Genomic DNA, 6,552 nt, shown 5'->3' with positions numbered 1-6,552 from the left:
CCAATCAAGGAGCTTTCTTTAGATGAAATGACAATAGCTTTCAAGGGGAGATCTTCACTAAAATGTTACTCTCCGAATAAACCTGACAAATATGGCTATAGAGTGTATGCCCTGAGTGAAAGCTGTTCAGGGTATGTTTTGCGCTGGTCAATGCACACTGGACAGTACAAAAATAATGCAAGCAACATCAGTGCAACACACGCAGTTGTCCGTGAGTTGGTTTCTCCCTTTACGGGCAAAGGACACGAGATTTACATGGACAGTTACTATACCTCGCCTGTAATTGCAAATGAATTAGCAGATTTGGAAACTGGACTGTGTGGGACGGTAAGGATTACCAGGTTGGGGATGCCAAAATGCCTTGGTAAAAGTGTCTTACAGCTGAAAAAAGGAGATGACCCAGTTTTTTGCAGAAAGGGAAAACTCCTGGCTTGTGCTTGGCACGATACTAAACGTCTCACCATGTTGTCCACAGTCCATGGAAATGATTGTGTTCAGAGGAGGATCCGATCCAAGACAGATGACACTGGCTTCCGTGACATCAAAAGACCTGTATGTGTCGACCAGTACAACGCCTACATGGGTGGAGTGGACACTGCTGACCAGAGGATGAAGACATACCTCTTTCCACACAGGTCCCGGAAATGGTATCATCGCATATTCAATGCCATTATAAGCATAAGTATTGTCAACTCACACATCATATACACCAAATCCACTCCAGGCCCACACAAACCTTTAAAGGTTTACATTCAGAACATTATTGATGCATTACTGGCTGATCACTCCAAAAAACAAGAAAGGCGCTCAAGACCGGAGGGTGAAATGCCACAGAGACTCACAGAGCGTCATTGGCTTTGTCAAGCAGAGGGACGTCCAGACTGCGCCGTGTGCTCTGACCGCTCTCGTACCAAAGGCAGGCGGCAAACAAAGTACAGGTGCCGTCAGTGTGGCGTTGGCCTCTGTGCGGTTCCATGCAACGAGAGATACCATACGCTAAAAAACTTTAAATGCTGTCATTTGGATATGTAAAAGTGCAGGGTACCTTGACCCTGGATGGACATCTTTTCTGTGATGGCACTCTCCTTTCTTCACTGCTTTCTCCACAACCTGCCTGGCACCAATGATGGATGTATAAGTTGGAAAAATAAAAAAAATGAAAAAAATACATAATAAATACCGTGTTTGTCATCATTTGGTCAGAACTTGTAATCAGGGCCCGAGTTTGAAGATGTGAGCAAAAGGGGTGAAAATGGGTTAAAATGTGAAAAAACACCAAAATGAGCAAAATGAAATAATCCCCCATCATCAGTGCACAGTTTGCCCCCAGAAAAGCACTCCCCTGGGGCCTGGAGGTGATCTGACCACCAGAATATAGTACCATATACCCCTGCTGGACTTAGAAAAAAAACCGAGCTTCCAGCCAATAGTACACTATACCCGAGGGACTCTGTCGTTTCTCGGCAATAGTACACTATACCCGAGGGACTCTGTCGTTTTTCGGCAATAGTACACTATACCCGAGGGACTCTGTCGTTTTTCGGCAATAGTACACTATACCCGAGGGACTCTGTCGTTTTTCGGCAATAGTACACTATACCCGAGGGACTCTGTCGTTTTTCGGCAATAGTACACTATACCCGAGGGACTCTGTAGTTTTTCCGGGCCGTAGTATGAAGTTGTGAGCAAAAGGGGTGAAAATGGGTTAAAATGTGAAAAAACACCAAAATGAGCAAAATGAAATAATCCCCCATCATCAGTGCACTGTTTGACCCCAGAAAAGCACTCCCCTGGGGCCTGGAGGTGATCTGACCATCAGAGTATAGCACCATATGCCCCTGAGGGACTTAGAGTAAAAACCGAAATAGTACACTATTCCCGAAAAGACTCTGTCATTTTTCGGCAATAGTACACTATGCCCATCGACTCTGTCGTTTTCCCGGGCCGTAGTATGAAGTTGTGAGCAAAAGGGGTGAAAATGGGTTAAAATGTGAAAAAACACCAAAATGAGCAAAATGAAATAATCCCCCATCATCAGTGCACTGTTTGACCCCAGAAAAGCACTCCCCTGGGGCCTGGAGGTGATCTGACCATCAGAGTATAGCACCATATGCCCCTGAGGGACTTAGAGTAAAAACCGAAATAGTACACTATACCCGAAAAGACTCTGTCATTTTTCGGCAATAGTACACTATACCCATCGACTCTGTCGTTTTTCCGGGCCGTAGTACGAAGTTGTGAGCAAAAGGGGTGAAAATGGGTTAAAATGTGAAAAAACACCAAAATGAGCAAAATGAAATAATCCCCCATCATCAGTGCACTGTTTGACCCCAGAAAAGCACTCCCCTGGGGCCTGGAGGTGATCTGACCATCATAGTATAGTACACTATACCCCTGAGGGACTTAGAGTAAAAACCGAAATAGTACACTATACTCGAAAAATTTCAAAGTGTGGTTAAGAGTACCAAGGGCACGGGCTTCCATGTCAGAGTACCAAGGGCACGGGCTTCCAGGCGGCTGCCCCTAAGGGGTTTAGCCCGCGAGGGGGTGCTTAAGGGTGGGTCCCCGGGTTCGGAGGGAGAGCCTGGTCCCCGGTGGTCATCCCCGGAGTCCCGGAGCCCAGGACCCGGGGAAGAGTGTGCCCGGGTCGGGGCTGAGTCTGGTGGAGTGGGGGGGTGGCCCTGGAGGTGCTCCAGGGGCTCCAGGGGTTCCAGGGGGTGCTCAGTGGAGGCCATGCCCAGCCAGAGTGTCCCTTCCCCGGGGTGAGTCTGGGGAGAGTGGGGGGTGGCTCTGGGGGTGCTCCGGGGGCTCCAGGGGGTGCTCGGCGGAGGCCATGCCCAGCCAGAGTGTCCCTTCCCCGGGGTGAGTCTGGAGGAGTGGGGGGTGGCTCTGGAGGTGCTCCGGGGGCTCCAGGGGGTGCTCGGCGGAGGCCATGCCCAGCCAGAGTGGCCCTTCCCCGGGCAGAGTCTGGGGAGAGTGGGGGGGTGGCTCTGGAGGTGCTCCCGGGGCTCCAGGGGTTCCAGGGGGTGCTCAGTGGAGGCCATGCCCAGCCAGAGTGTCCCTTCCCCGGGGTGAGTCTGGGGAGAGTGGGGGGTGGCTCTGGGGGTGCTCCGGGGGCTCCAGGGGGTGCTCGGCGGAGGCCATGCCCAGCCAGAGTGTCCCTTCCCCGGGGTGAGTCTGGAGGAGTGGGGGGTGGCTCTGGAGGTGCTCCGGGGGCTCCAGGGGGTGCTTGGTGGAGACCATGCCCAGCCAGAGTGGCCCTTCCCCGGGGTGAGTCTGGGGAGAGTGGGGGGTGGCTCTGGAGGGCCTCCGGGGGTTCCAGGGGCTCCAGGGGGTGCTTGGTGGAGGCCATGCCCAGCCAGAGTGGCCCTTCCCCGGGCATAGTCTGGGGAGAGTGGGGGGTGGCTCTGGAGGTGCTCCGGGGGCTCCAGGGGGTGCTCAGTGGAGGCCATGCCCAGCCAGAGTGGCCCTTCCCCGGGCAGAGTCTGGAGGAGTGGGGGGTGGCTCTGGAGGTGCTCCGGGGGCTCCAGGGGGTGCTCGGCGGAGGCCATGCCCAGCCAGAGTGGCCCTTCCCCGGGCATAGTCTGGGGAGAGTGGGGGGTGGCTCTGGAGGTGCTCCGGGGGCTCCAGGGGGTGCTCAGTGGAGGCCATGCCCAGCCAGAGTGTCCCTTCCCCGGGCAGAGTCTGGAGGAGTGGGGGGTGGCTCTGGAGGTGCTCCGGGGGCTCCAGGGGTTCCAGGGGGTGCTCAGCGGAGGCCATGCCCAGCCAGAGTGGCCCTTCCCCGGGGTGAGTCTGGGGAGAGTGGGGGGTGGCTCTGGAGGTGCTCCGGGGGCTCCAGGGGGTGCTCAGCGGAGGCCATGCCCAGCCAGAGTGGCCCTTCCCCGAGCAGAATCTGGGGAGAGTGGGGGGTGGCTCTGGAGGTGCTCCGGGGGCTCCAGGGGGTGCTCAGTGGAGGCCATGCCCAGCCAGAGTGGCCCTTCCCCGGGGTGAGTCTGGAGGAGTGGGGGGTGGCTCTGGAGGTGCTCCGGGGGCTCCAGGGGGTGCTCGGCGGAGGCCATGCCCAGCCAGAGTGTCCCTTCCCCGGGGTGAGTCTGGAGGAGTGGGGGGTGGCTCTGGAGGTGCTCCGGGGGCTCCAGGGGGTGCTTGGTGGAGACCATGCCCAGCCAGAGTGGCCCTTCCCCGGGGTGAGTCTGGGGAGAGTGGGGGGTGGCTCTGGAGGAGCTCCGGGGGCTCCAGGGGGTGCTCGGCGGAGGCCATGCCCAGCCAGAGTGGCCCTTCCCCGGGCAGAGTCTGGGGAGAGTGGGGGGGTGGCTCTGGAGGTGCTCCCGGGGCTCCAGGGGTTCCAGGGGGTGCTCAGTGGAGGCCATGCCCAGCCAGAGTGTCCCTTTCCCGGGGTGAGTCTGGGGAGAGTGGGGGGTGGCTCTGGGGGTGCTCCGGGGGCTCCAGGGGGTGCTCGGCGGAGGCCATGCCCAGCCAGAGTGTCCCTTCCCCGGGGTGAGTCTGGAGGAGTGGGGGGTGGCTCTGGAGGTGCTCCGGGGGCTCCAGGGGGTGCTTGGTGGAGACCATGCCCAGCCAGAGTGGCCCTTCCCCGGGGTGAGTCTGGGGAGAGTGGGGGGTGGCTCTGGAGGAGCTCCGGGGGTTCCAGGGGGTGCTCGGCGGAGGCCATGCCCAGCCAGAGTGGCCCTTCCCCGGGCATAGTCTGGGGAGAGTGGGGGGTGGCTCTGGAGGTGCTCCGGGGGCTCCAGGGGGTGCTCAGTGGAGGCCATGCCCAGCCAGAGTGTCCCTTCCCCGGGCAGAGTCTGGAGGAGTGGGGGGTGGCTCTGGAGGTGCTCCGGGGGCTCCAGGGGTTCCAGGGGGTGCTCAGCGGAGGCCATGCCCAGCCAGAGTGGCCCTTCCCCGGGGTGAGTCTGGGGAGAGTGGGGGGTGGCTCTGGAGGTGCTCCGGGGGCTCCAGGGGGTGCTCAGCGGAGGCCATGCCCAGCCAGAGTGGCCCTTCCCCGGGCATAGTCTGGGGAGAGTGGGGGGTGGCTCTGGAGGTGCTCCGGGGACTCCAGGGGGTGCTCAGTGGAGGCCATGCCCAGCCAGAGTGGCCCTTCCCCGGGCAGAGTCTGGAGGAGTGGGGGGTGGCTCTGGAGGTGCTCCGGGGGCTCCAGGGGTTCCAGGGGGTGCTCAGTGGGGGCCATGCCCAGCCAGAGTGGCCCTTCCCCGGGCAAAGTCTGGTCGTGTGCGGGGTGGATGATCCCTGCTCCGCCTCACGCGAGTTCGAGACCGGCTGGGTGCCCTTTTATCCATGAGGCACTGCACTGCCTCCGGCAGCCGAGCTCGGGGCCCGGTGAGGGCTCCAGGCTCCAGGGGCTCCGACCCGGAGCCTCCGACCCGCAGAAGGTGCTCCCTGGCCGGGCAAAGTCTGGCCGTGTGCGGGGTGGATGATCCCTGCTCCGCCTCACGCGAGTTCGAGACCGGCTGGGTGCCCTTTTATCCATGAGGCACTGCACTGCCTCCGGCAGCCGAGTTCGGGGCCCGGTGAGGGCTCCAGGCTCCAGGGGCTCCGACCCGGAGCCTCCGACCCGCAGAAGGTGCTCCCTGGCCGGGCAAAGTCTGGCCGTGTGCGGGGTGGATGATCCCTGCTCCGCCTCACGCGAGTTCGAGACCGGCTGGGTGCCCTTTTATCCATGAGGCACTGCACTGCCTCCGGCAGCCGAGTTCGGGGCCCGGTGAGGGCTCCAGGCTCCAGGGGCTCCGACCCGGAGCCTCCGACCCGCAGAAGGTGCTCCCTGGCCGGGCAAAGTCTGGCCGTGTGCGGGGTGGATGATCCCTGCTCCGCCTCACGCGAGTTCGAGACCGGCTGGGTGCCCTTTTATCCAAGAATCAACTGGAGTGTGGAGCTTCTACGGGCCTCCAGGGGCACTGCCGACCCAGAGCTGTGCCCCGGCTTCAGTTCTCTGTATCTCAGGAAGTTTTTTATTTATACATTTATTTCATCCATAATCTCTGGCGCCTAAAGGGTTATGGTCAGTATTAAGGTGACTATAAGTAAAATGGGACAATGGGTAAAGTGGGACAGTCACGTTTGAGCCACGTTGATGGTCCAATTCCACTTCTATAACTTCGTTCACTTGGCTTATACCAAACATTGGTGTGTGCAGAATTAAAAATAATAAGTTGTGGAGGTATGGGAGTATTTTCTGACGTGAAAAAAGTATGAGCAACACTGACTCAAGCATAGACACATACACAGGCCCATCATGGCTCTGCACTACCTCTTAGATAAATGTAATCCGTAGCCACTGAGTAAATAGTAAATTAAGTGGCTGCTTTTAAGTTTTTTAGTGTTTTCACAACAAAATGTTGAATATTTGTAGTGCCCCACTTTACTAATGAGAGGTGCCCCACTTTACCATACACAACACCTCTAAAGATCTGGCATCTGCCAACTTCTATGTGTAATATTTCAAATATCTTCTTTCTCTGTTAAGTAGACTTTTAGAGATTTTCAAAAATATATTACAATCAAGACTTCGGCCTTTCATTTCAAACTAAAACAGCTGAATTG

The sequence above is a fragment of the Eucyclogobius newberryi genome, unplaced genomic scaffold (genome assembly GCF_026437365.1).
Source record: "Eucyclogobius newberryi isolate DKJ021-1_F unplaced genomic scaffold, fEucNew1.0.hap1 SCAF_10, whole genome shotgun sequence".
Lineage (NCBI taxonomy): Eukaryota > Metazoa > Chordata > Actinopteri > Gobiiformes > Gobiidae > Eucyclogobius > Eucyclogobius newberryi.
The sequence above is the reverse complement of the archived record's forward strand: the minus strand, read 5'-3'. Positions refer to the sequence as shown.